At 39.0% G+C, this 13341-nt stretch overlaps 1 protein-coding gene across 6 annotated transcripts in view; it reads right to left on the bottom strand.

Moving 5' to 3' along the window:
• AFF2 (ALF transcription elongation factor 2) overlaps window positions 1-13341 on the bottom strand; it is a 347838-nt gene that overhangs the window by 184552 nt on the left and 149945 nt on the right. The gene's annotated exons all lie outside the window — the stretch shown is intronic.

The following is a 13341-nucleotide window of genomic DNA, read 5'->3' as shown; positions in this document are numbered from 1 at the left end:
TAACAGTCATTAAAGGAGGCACAGAGATGTTCCAGTCTCTTTGTTGAATCTGAATTCACACCAGCTCTGTCAAGGAAGGTTGGCCACAAACCTGTCCGCAGCAGGTGTGAGGCCGAGCTCCTTTTTGGAGAATTAGTCTCATCTATCATATACATTTGTTTTGGGTTAACCAGTATGTTGCTCACAGCAAAAGAAATTGAGAAGCCTCCCACCCAGTGCAGGAGAAGTTTAAAGTACCGGTCAGTAAAGTAAAATGATTCTGCAGAGATATCTGTGGAGATAAATTGCCCACTTATCTACCTTAATTTGTAAGACACATCAGGTGTCATAGAAGACATTATTCCTAAGGGAATAAGTCACCTTCATAATCATCATAGAGGTGAGAATGTTGGGCAAACACTAACTAAATCAAAAGAAAAAATAATTTTCTTCCAGGAAACACAAATTGTGTAACACAGAAGCCCAACAAATAAAGGCTTAGCAAATCTAGTATCTATTGTTTGCTTTCCTATGCATATCTGTATCTGCATACATGGTTTTTAAGAAAAACACACTTAATATGGTTATGATGATAGCAACACTATTCTCTGTGTTCCTTCTTTTTCTTAAGCAATTCCAGAGAAGAAATTAGGTATTGATTCTCTCCCTACCTATGTAATCTTTTCTCTTTAAAAGATTCACTGCTTTCAGGCTTTAGTTCCACAAACCAGTAGGTAGCATCTAAACAAGATTAACTTTTCTGAAAGAAGCCCTGATTGCTATTAATTCTTCTGGTTTTCTTTTTTCTCAAAGTATTTTTGAAGTGCCTTTCTAGAGAAGCTGGGAATTAAGTATTTTCAAGTTTCAGAGGACAAAGCCAAGAGAGTTGCTCCTTCACACTCACACCAGACCAGTCAATGATGCTAAAATAGTCTCCTACAAGTTAGGCAACTGATTTCAAATTTCCAGCCTCAGCTGACATTTAATTATCCTGCACAGAGAAGAGTGGTTCCAACACACTCAGCGAAGAGAGACTTGCACCAGAATAACCAAGACCACCCTGGTGTTTACAATACTGACAAGGTATGCGACAAGCTTCTGAGTTGAGTTCAAGAGAGTGGGAACATGAAGCTTTGCCATCCACATCACAAGTGAGTGCTCTGACTGCTGGACGGGGTATGGTTCCTCACCATTCTCCACCAAAATGGTGGCCCTCTCCTGTCCAAACAGGGACACGTGTTAGAGTGGAAATCGCTTGTACTTTCTGAGAGTATGCTAATCTTCTGTTCAACAAATTCCTTCAAATGGGTCGCCGTGACTTTGCTGATGCAGAGCACCAAAGTGGCATCAGTGGCTGGAGTCTCCGATCTGAGACTGAACGGTCAGAATTGGCCAGAGGAGTGCGAGCAGGGGAGTAACCACACCTCTGGTTTGCCACAATTTTACCTGTAAATGATAAACTTTAATCCCAAGAAATTCACTTGTCCTTCAGGAAGTCCTTCAGGAATATCACGAAGTCCTGCCCTGAAAAATGAATTCTGTCAGAGATAAAGAGTTTACTGTTGAGGCAGATGTAAACTGGAGTACCTAAGCCGACTTCAATGGAGGTGGGCTGATTTATGTCAGCTGAAGCTCTGCCCTTGCTTCCATTCAAAAAAGACAAAACAGACTCTTCTTCTGATCAAGAAGTGGAATTTTATAATTCACTTAATGTGGAAGAGCTAAAGTCCATAGAGACACTAATGGTTAATATCAGATGTGTCAATCAAAATCTATTAATGTTGAGTCACTAATTTGATTTGTGAAATACTGTAACAAAGATTCATATAACTTTTCCTTAAGGGATATTCGTTGGATATTAAATTAACCTAGTGGATGTTTGTCCTGTTTTCCAACTAAGAAGAAATGTGTTCACAATAGCTTACTATACAGGGCAAAGCCAGTGAGTATAGAAAGAAAGAGAAAGGCGCTTTGGTTTAACATTCATATTTACTCTAGCTATGTTTCATTTAAATTTGTCTTACCTTCCCCAGCTCTTTATAGAACACTTTAAAATATGGGTTCCTGGCAAGGTTAATTTAAAGAGCCAACAAACTTAAGAGTTCTGCTTTAAAGAAAAGTAAGTACTTAATAGACCATTCTGACCAATGAACTCTTTTGGTGGCATAGGGTAACATTAGTGTAACAAAAGGCACTGAAAATCAACTGATTAGTATCGCAAACAAGTATACCTAGATATAGACTTAACTTAGGTTTTATAGCTACAGGAAAGTTCTGTATTTGGGAGGAAAATATAGGGAAATGGGCATTAATTGAAAGAACAGCCCTTCTTCAAGCAACTGTATATATTTATGTGTGGCCATTTCTAGGCTTTGGGCAAATGAATATGTATGCAAGAGTGAATTTTGGTTTTATGCAGAAGACCAGCGCCAGGACTGTGCTTCACTGTGCCTGACAAAAGCCAGATTTAGGTGAGCTAATACTACTGTGTATACTTTGAGCTGACCTCCTTGAACAAAGCATCCTATGGCATCAGCTGAATGAAATTCCTAGTTGCTAGATTATTTCCTTTAGCAATGTTTTCTTCAAAATTACAGCAGCTCACATTTATCATTTAGGGACTACATTGCACAAACTCTGCACCAAGTGCCTTTGCACTCCCTGATTTAAGTGGGACACTCCCCAGGAGAAAAAGCACTAATTTACAGCAGTTGTGGCAGCACAGGGCCCATAGAAATGCTACAGTTTAGATTTATTTTAACCACACTGGTTATTTTTATTACAGCTAACATAAAAAACTCACTTTCTCATTCATAGTTGTCAGTATTTTGTTTTTATGTAAAATAATAATAATCATCATGATAATAATAATAATAATAATTCCAGATGTTCATGTAAAGGCAGCTCATTAAATCACAGTTGTGCACTCTTCCATGTTGTAATTTTCTCAGATAAATTTCCTTTTCTTTAAGCAGGTAATAAATACATAAAGCTTTTCTATCTATATATCTTTTAATCGACTGCAGTCATTTAACCTAGACCCTCTAACCAGATTAATAATAGAAAACGTGTCATAACAATTCCTTACCACAGGATGAATTATCATTATTGTTTTGGCATTGAAAATCCTTTCTGCTACCTCAAATTACCCTTCTTTTCAACAGTGCACAATACATGAATCACTTCCCTAATCCTACATGTTACTAAAAATCACATCCCAGTACAATAGAGCCATCTGACAAGCTACTTTCTGACAGCATGCTAAACTATTGTGGTGGTGAATTCCCAGAGACCCTCTGGATCTGTTTCATTAATAAAAGTTGCAAGTGAAAGCCAAAGGAGGAACTGTGAGAATCTACCCAAAGGCTGAACTTTATATCCCAGCTCTTCCCACCATCCTTAACATCATGGAAACAGCTTCCCTTATGCCAAGGAGGTGTTAAGCAGACAAACATTGTTAGAGCTCCAGCTATACCTCTTTCGAAATCTAAAAATCTAAACATCTGGATTTTTTTACAGGCAGGGGCAATTATAGTGCTGTTTCCAAACACCATACATGTGTGTGTATCCATAGCATTATATATACACAGGCTCTGATCCTCAGCTGCCTGGTAAATCAGTCAAATTTGACGATGTCAAGTGAGTCGTACTGGATTTACAGCAGCTGAGAATCTAGCCCTCTAATTTGCAACCATACGTAAAAGGATGAGTGATCTGTAGAGCAAGGATATAGTTGAGAACCAATGAATTAAAATTTTCAGTGTTGATTTTTGTTCTGATACTGACACCCTCCATGATTTCAAGCTAGTTCTTTCTTACAGCAACCTCATAAAACATATTTTCTTCCCTGGGACTTGAGGAGCGTTCACAGTGAAGCCAGGGGCAAAACTCCCAGTAAGCTAAATGAGCAGCATCTTCCTCGCAAAGGGGACAGGTTTGTATATGTAAAATGCTTTCAAGGTATATGTACTGAAAAGTAAACTAAAAGTAGGTTGCATGGGTATTACATGGGCACAATCCTCCCAGGTGCTGGGCACCTTTAACTTGCTGCTCCAGATTGACATAAGTGAAGCTTGCTCTTCTCAAGATCAAATCCTGGTGTGGCAAATGCTTTGCTCAGTGACTGGTGAACCATTCATAATGCGCACTTACAACTTTTAAATGACAGTAATTAGATGCATGGACTTAGGCCCTGCATCAAAAAATCTATGCTTTCAAAGATCTAGAACACACTAGACAAAATGTTACCGAGCCCATTTCTATCATTATTGGTTTTGAAAAGCTATTAAACCATCTGCCCTCTTTATGGTCTTCTAATCAGAACCAACTTGTGCTTCTACCAGACAAGTATTTAGGCAACTTTTTATTGCAACAAACCAGCATTCATCAAAAGTGGCGTATTTTTAACACTAATTCTAATTATAACAAGCAGTGCATTTTGTGTGCTTTCCAATTATGCATGAGAAAAGTCAGCATAAGTGTCCTCTCTTATCATAATTATCTGTTTCTAATTTCAATTTTGGCTATGACTTTGCACTCAGTGATGTAAATGTAAATGTTCCTGTCAGATAAAGATTAATTTGATTTAAGCCCTCTTTGTTCTAATTATATATTCTATTTCTGCTCACCATGCAAGTTTCGTTCGAAGCCACATCTGTATTTTATCACAACAGTGAAGAAACTCTGTGGTATTTAAAAAGGTAACTACAGGATTTCAGCTAGTTCTGTCAGGCACTGTTATGACAGTGTACGCTAGGACTGTGCCAAATGAATTAATATTTTAGCTGACTAATTTATGGATTACTGTAATTATTACTTGAATATTAAAGTATGTGAACTTTTATCAAATGAAATAAAACTTGTTGCCCTAATTGCTCCCTTTACTCCTAAGGAAACATGACCTTTATGGGCTTTGAACCTGAGCACACTGAAAATACTGAATGATACCCTGTAGGCGGAATAAGAGATTTAACATGGAGAGAAAGATAATTTTGTCTCTGACTAACATGGAACATATCTCCCTGATATTTTCCTGTCTGAAAGCCAAAGTTTTGGGGATAGTCTAGAGAGATTTCTGTCATTGAGCACATCAACGCTGTGTGGGCATCCCGGGAAGATGGTAACATAGAAATAGTGGGTGGGTAATTCTGCTGTATTTGTCCAGACTTTGAGTGGAGTCTCACGCTTACAGGCATCTAAAACTATTTAAATTATGAGTTTTGCAGGGCCTGCACTGCAGGGAAAACTTCAAGACCATAGGCTAGTCCTGGCTTTACGCAAAACAGGACGTGACCCACCACTGGCCACCAAGAGCTTCTGACAAAGCTCTTCTGGAGATAGCAAGAGAATACGCGTTGGCAGAGGCATGATTCAAATATTGCCAGGACCACTGTATCTAACCTTGCTTGCATTTGCATCCTGGAACAACATGTTTTTCCACCAAAACCATGACAAGTGAGGGCTAGCTGGCTGGGGAGTCAGGTCTTCAGGCACAGCTCAGAGGGCTTTCTCATATGTCCAATATAAAGTGAGTTCATATTCCAGCCCTGCCTCTAGTAGGGCCAGTAAACAGTCTTTTATCCCACTGCTTTCACAAAAGTTAGAGCAACTCTAACAGTATTCAACAGCTTCACTGACATTTGGATGAAATTGCCCGACAAAATCAAAAGCCTTGATACATATGGACACAACCACATACATGAACACCTCCTTTTTTAAAGAAGTTTGACTAACAAGACTTGAAACTTTGAAGGCTTCACTGAAGCATGCAGGTGTTGTGGCAGTTCCTCTTCTGCAGTTGCAGAAGTGTGGCTTTCCATCCAGAGCCTGTTTCTAGCTTATCCTCTCAGCTGCCATCTCCTCCCAGACCTCATTTCCCTTCCCTCTCTCCACAGGAACAGCCATACACACCTACCTATCTGCTTAAGACTCACAAAGAACAAATGATTGCACCTAATTTTAAAAATATAAAATCTCCAGGATTCAACAAAAAGCTAAAAAAAACCATTTTCATTTGAATACTGAAAAATAAAATTAAACAATGCTTATGGCAACTCTACGGTCCCAGTCAAGACTCAACAAGGCTAACTATTATCCAATAGCTCAGTGGTGCAACATCTCTTTGAACAGCTTTCTCCTGACATTTTTGTCCACCTCAGAGGGCAACCACTCAAATAAACAACCTAACGACTTCAGAGCTCACTCTTACCACTCTTAGACACTTACCACTCACTGACATCATAGAATCATCAAATGGTTTGGGTTGGAAGGGACCTTAAAGATCATCTAGTTCCAACCCCCTGCCATGGGCAGGGACACCTTCTACTAGACCAGGTTGCTCAACGCCCCATCCAGCCTGGCCTTGAACACTTCCAGGGAGGGGGCATCCACAACTTCTCATTTAGACTTCCAACTTGATCTGTGCCAACTGCTCTCTTAGATGCTGACTTCTGAGCATGTCAAGGCTGCAAGCTGGCATGTAAGTACTTCTGACTGGCCACTGTCTTCAGAACATATTTACAGCATCTTCTGACTATTCTATGGTGTTGAGAAAAACTAAGCCTAAAAGCATTTTTACACAACATCTCATCACTTCATTCCATTATTTATAAATGGGAGATGTGATCCACACGAAAGCGTTTTTGGGTTGGTGCTGTTATAGACAGTTTTGATTTTTTTTCATTTATAAGAACATTGCTGTTTTACTTGCCAAAACAAAAATACACTGCTGGAATATTGCTGTGATCTCAGCACAGTGTTTCTGGACAGGGGGTGACCTTCTGTACCTTTTATCTGGAGGAATTTGGCCCAGAGAGGCAGAAATTAAACAACATGTGATTCAGAGTTGCTGCAGAGCCCGTCACCTCTCATCAGCTTGTGATTTAGTGTAACCTGAACAGGGACAGCCCTGTTATTTTGTATTGGAACCAACATGACATTATCCAGAGCCAGGAGGTCATTGGTTTAAATCTCAACTAATCTGATGTGTCAGACCAACAGCTCAGATTAGGCAGTTGGAGAAAATGGAAACATTCCTCTGCAATTTAATATCATAATTAACTACGGACAAAGGACACAACTACTTCAAAAGAAATAAAGCTTTAACAACAAAAGATAATGGGTCAAATTCACTGTTGGTATAAACTGCCAGAACTATGCTGATCTCGCAGATCTCTGCCAGCTTTCACTAGTGGCAAATTAGGCTACAATTAATGAATTTCAGTTATCAAACTCCAATTAATTGTTCATTGCTGAAATAATCCAGCTGGAGATGCGTGTATGCAGACAAATGCTTTATAATATCATTGCAGCAGTACTTCAGTTATCAAACAACAACAGACAGTAAGAGGAACTGCAGCAATAGTTTGGGAGTAATAGGTAAATTTACCTATTAATTTTTTTTTAGTTAATCTTTTAGAAACAGTCAGATGCTTACTGCTACCAGAAAAACTTTCTGCAGATTGGGGAGACAGAAAGGATATGTATTGTAAGGTTTTACCTACAAGTCCAAATATTCCTAATAAATGAATGACTTTTATTGAAATGGGTTGGACTACATCTATCTGCAGATGAATATTGGCTGCATGTGCCTTCCCGGAGAGCAGGCAATAAAATGACTGAACTGGTGATTAAAAGAAACACATTAGTAAAAATGTCTACCATAAATTTGTAATGTACATTTTTAAACCAAAATATCTCTGAATCATTATAAACATCATTAAAAAATGAACAGTGGGAGCAACTTCAGGATACTTCCTACCTTCTCTTGCAGACCTGATTGCCTGAGCTCTTGCCTAATCAGAATGGCCATTAGAATTCATTGGGGTTTATCTGTTAGAAAATACGTTCTTCGGAAACGAGGTCTTGATTCAGGAAAGCATTTAAACACAGGCTTGAGTGCTCTTCCAAATAGATGTGGTTTCTATGTTAGGACCTTGATTTGGCAAGTACTTGTAGACTTTTAACAAAAATATAGTTCAATTGAGTTCAATTCAACAGCTTAAATACTCCAAGTTAAGCATTTATGTCAAGTGTTTGATTGGAGAGGAGTCTAACATGTATTTTTTCATTTTGCAAATGTTTGGGTTTTGAGGACATGAATAGATAAATAATAATTGAAACTTTAGCAAATATGTTAGTCAATTTGTATGACAAGATAAAACCCAGAGTTTCATAGAGTCCTCCGTAAACCCATAATTCAACAGCAGGCACTTCTGTTCAAGAGAGAACCTCTGGATTGATACCAATATAATGGGAATAACACTGACATGTTGCCCCTACTTCCTGAATATATTTTGAGGGGGAAAAAAAAGCACAACAAAAGTATCTGGGACTGACAAAGGTTGATTGCTTTTGAATGACCTTAAATGTCTCTTCCTAATTCTACAGCATTGCCCCCTACTCTGAACTACTGAGTTGCCTCTTAAATTCATTCTTATTATTTTCAGCAGCAGTCTCCTCTGGCAATTTATAACCACACTTAAAATTTACCCCATAGTGTGTAATTTTCTGTGCAAAAAACATGAACTACAAAGCAGCCACAGAGCCAAAACAACTAGCGAAATAGTTTCTACTCATAGTTTCTCCTGGAAAATTTAAAATAGTATCACCCTGAGGCAGCTTTTTTTTATAAAACAAGAAGTAAAGAGTATCTTCCATGACTTCCGCATACAAAAAATATAATTAAAAATGCATAGTATGAAAACGACTGAATTTTGTTGATTTCCTACTTACTAAATCCTTATTATCCCAGGAGAAAAAACCTACATCACCACCACCTCCCTGATGTAAGCCAAGCAAGATGGCAGAGTCACTCATTCCCTGAACTACTCCATCTCTACCTTTTGTGGATTAATAAAAAAAAGGAGACTGTGCTTCCCAGGTAAATGGGTGACAGGACAATTGTTCTTAAGATGAATGATATTAACTGCAGCACAAGGCAAGGAAGAAATAGTGGATCTTAATGCTGTTGAAAATTATGGCCTTAAGAAGTACAGTGAATGACTAAAAGTCCTCTATTCAATGAAGAAATCATTGAGAAGTTCTTGGCAGGATGTCAAAAACTGCATTTAAGAGGACAATTAAAACAGTATAATGCAAACACTATAATTAGAACCATAACTGGTTGAGCAACATACTATTTGTCTTCCAGGCTGTTAGAAGAAAAATTCCCCATGAACTATTGCCAGTGTTTATTGGGGTATTTACCAAATAATACAGATTTAGCAAGAAGATGAATTTTGCTACCATAAAGATTAAGTGAAAAATTGCATACACCTTTGTGCCTTGAAAGATTCTTCTCTGATACTCATTTACCTCCCACAAATAACTTGACTTACATATCCATATATTTATGTCATTTTACAGGGACAATGACTGAGGTCCCCCTTCCGATTATGCAAACTCAGGCCTGCTCCCGTTAAGGTGTCAGAGTTCTGTGCAGTTTAAGCCGGCACAGCTTAATTTGCACCAGTTGAGAAACAGCCCAGAATTTAAAGTAGAACATGGGAAACCTGCCAGAAACCTTTTGGGCTACAGGGAGCCCAAATTTCATCTACAGAAAACAAAACAGGGCATCCATATCATGTATTATGATGCAGAAACCATGGAAGTAGTAAAATGAGAAGAATTTGTCTCAAAAATAAAGTTTACACTTCCCAATTAGTGAACACAAGCTTTAAGCAGGGGATTTTCATGATACAGGAAGATATGTAAGAAGAACATTTACAATCAAATGCAAATTACTTTCATGACAAACCACTCTCTTTGGGAAGCAGTGAAGCCCTGATTCAGCACAGCACTTGAGTTAACCAGGTGGTTGAGCACGTAACCAAATCAGGGACTTCCAAAACTGCGAGCAGCATGAGCAGTGTCAGCACTCAGAGAGGACCTTTCTACTTGCTCCTCTGAGTGGTCTCCTGTGGACTGACACGAGAGGGGCTGGCGCTGACAGAGAGCAGACGGCAGCCACACGTGGTCATCTCTGATGGAAATGAGCCGGATTCTCCTTTCACAACCAACACTGGCAGAACAACCCCGGAGCTGCCCGGAGCACGGTGGCACTCTCCAATTATTGCCAGCCCAGGCAGGAAGATCTGTTACGCGCACAATGTGTGAAGTACCTACAGAAGCCCACAAGCCATTGAAGCTCCATGTGCTCTGGGGCATGACTAATAAGGGACTTCAAAGCTTTGAAAAAGCTGAATTTCTTGACGATTATCTCAACCAAATTTCAGAATCTTTTGAAGATGGTTTGTCTCTGCTCAGGGGGTCCGTTTTACAAGGCACTGAGAGAAGTTGCAATTGCTTAACTTCATTTCAGCATGCAATAATTTTACAGTGTGCTTTCCCTTCTTTCTTAGTGCTCTTGCCCCAGCCACAGAAGTTAGGGATCTCAATGTGCTGGGTATCTGAGATGGCGGGAACATGAGAAACCACAAGGAAACCATGAGGAAAGTCTAGTTTTCCATCCTGGGCCTGGGAATCCTGCAATTCAGATATACTACCTTGTGTTCGATACTGCCTCTTTGTGGAAAAATGCTGTTATACATTGTAAAGTTTAATTGTTCAGAGAGCTTTTGATCTGGTTTTGAAGGAAAGTTTCTCTGATTTTAAAATCAAATCTCACGGAGGATCTCCTAATACGGAGTTTTATTTCCTGTGGGAACACTTCTGTGGAGGAATAGGCAGGGGAATACATAAGAACTAGATGCAAATTCCAGTGGTACAAATAATCATAATGTTCAGAACAGTGATTATACTGTGCACGATGCAAACTCCAGCAGAGAAAACCCACACATACGCATTTCTCCTACTGAAGAAAAAGTAAGTGTAATGTTGAAGCTTAAACCTTGCTGGTTTTCCTCTTTCTCCCACACTCTGGACTGCATAAATTCTACAGCATATTTTACTTTTCTTTATAGGTCCTCATTAGTCTAGGTGAGATAGAGGGTTTTTTCCTAAGCCAAAGAAATCAGATGTGATTCTCAGCAGTAAAACATTACAAAATTAATGGATAGCCTATTAAGAATACATCCCCATCATAAATAGTGCTACCCTACAACTCAGCCTACAAAGAATGCAAGCAACAAATTTCACAGATACTGTAACCATCAAACTAAATAATAAGTCTATTATCTTTAGCAATGTATTGCCCTATACACGTGAAATATAATAGGTATTACTAAGATACTTCTCTTTGTACATGACAGATTAATTCAGATTATTTCAGCATTATTGAGACCTCTGGAACATCATACCAGTAAAAAAAAAATAATATATATATATATATATATATATATATATATATATATATATATAAAAAACACAAAAGGAAAAAATATAGCCCAAATTTGTAAAGGTCAGCAAGTAATTGTTAACCTTGGAGGGGGAAGAAATCAGTATTTTTACCGACAGCACTCAGAGCCTCTTGTAAATCATATTCATATTCATATACTTAAGCATTAATTTACATACTTAATTTCTGACAGGTTGACAACTGCAGTCCTTCTATCCTCTTGGTGTAAAGTAAGAAGTCAATTGTTATTCAGTGTATCAGTTACAGTCGTAGTGCCACTAACTGTATTTTATATAATGTGCTATCTGCAGAAAAGCAGATAAGAATTTGATTTAACATCCAATTAAAAGCCGTCATTGAAAAATTACTTCAAATAAGCCTTTTATTTTCTTTAATCAGTCCTCAATTCAAGCCTTCCTTGGACCTACTGAACCAAGCATCAGGACTCATGAATTTTGATTAAAAAATTTGAGCCCATTTCTAACTTACGCAGATTTTTTTTGTTGCACTGTTTGATAGAAATTTAATAAATCTATGAATCCTTGCCAGCGTCATTTATCATCTTTTTTTCCGCAAGACTGGCCTATTATGCCTCGGCAGTAAATTATGAGGAAGCCAGCAAACCAAAACTTTTCAGTCCGATACTGAAGAAGAGATATAATCACTTGCATTGAACCATATAATTATAGTAGAATATGAATCTCTGAAACATTAGGTCCTGTTTTGAATATGTAATGCCCATGCTTTGAGAGCCTACAAAGATTTCTAGCTGATCTAATATAGCTCAGTTTAGCATCATATTGAACAATTTGCTGTTAATGAAAATGACAGCAAAAGCCATAAACAACAAGCTGGGAGACTCGGTAAGAATTATTAGGGAAATTTCCCTGTCTTTGGAAGAACAAATCAGAAAATCAAACAGTCACCTTTTAGGATTCTGAGTCAACTGTGTTCATTCTGAACAAACATGGGGAGCTTAACCTGGGGCCATATGAACAAAGTTTTGCTAGTTTAGGACTGAAGTTGGGATGTGACTGAGAATGGGGACTTCTTAAAAGCCCTAGTGACGCAGCTCATATATGCCTACAAATAGGCATTGCTTATCATTTCCCCTCTAAAGGGCAACTTCACCTACTCCATGCATGTGTAGCTCTATTAAAAGCATAGGGAGCCATGTACTTGGCTGCAGCGTAGCATCGGGGTGCTATTACGGTGCAGGAGTGTTCATCTGAAGTGTCCCTAAAGACCGCACTTTGGTGCCTTGGTTTGACGCTGGTCTCCCCACCTTCCCTAGCGGGTTATAGGAAAAGAGAGGCCCCTCCAGGGATTAATTAATTTGGATTAGGAGCTGAATTAGCTGCTCCAATTCACACCGCAGAGATGCCCATCTTTGTTGATACTGATCTCTGGGTGCCAAGGAGACTCTCTTCCTAAATTAGCCACTAAACTGGGGGGGTGAGGCTCAGCAGTGTGAATGCCTCCACCCACAGCTACCCACCTCTTTAGGCTGGCATCTCTGAATTTACAGCGAAGGACAGATTGCCCTGGGAACACAAGCAAGCCATGTATATACATGTGAACAGAGACACAAAACAGAAAAGAAACTGTGTTTTGGAAACACGTTCAGCCTAGGTTTTCCATTATTTTTGAAAGAAGGTCCTTTCTTTGTTCACAACTTTTTTTTCAATCGGAACAAGTTGTTCCACAAGCTGTGGAAATACCAAGGGCTGGGTTTGTGGCCCTCGGTCCCTGCACAGCAGAATTATCCAGTACCCTCACACTCATCCTGGCCAGACAGGGCACATGGACTACCCTGGAGTAGTACTGTACTACCTGGAGTACTACTACCCTGGAGTAGTACCGTGCATGGACTACCCTGGAGCTACATACACATTGATCAGCTGGTTAATACCAAATGTGTGCTACCAAAGACATCACACGACTGCTCCAGTCGGTCAGGCTTTCTCATCTCTCCCTTAGGAAAATTAAGCAAAAATATCTTTAATTTCTTCAGCCACCAAAAAAGGCTGGGTTAGGTCCATTTTTGATCTTACCTAAACTGGTTC

This window comes from Ciconia boyciana, chromosome 12 (genome assembly GCF_034638445.1).
Source record: "Ciconia boyciana chromosome 12, ASM3463844v1, whole genome shotgun sequence".
Lineage (NCBI taxonomy): Eukaryota > Metazoa > Chordata > Aves > Ciconiiformes > Ciconiidae > Ciconia > Ciconia boyciana.
The sequence above is the reverse complement of the archived record's forward strand: the minus strand, read 5'-3'. Positions and strand labels throughout refer to the sequence as shown.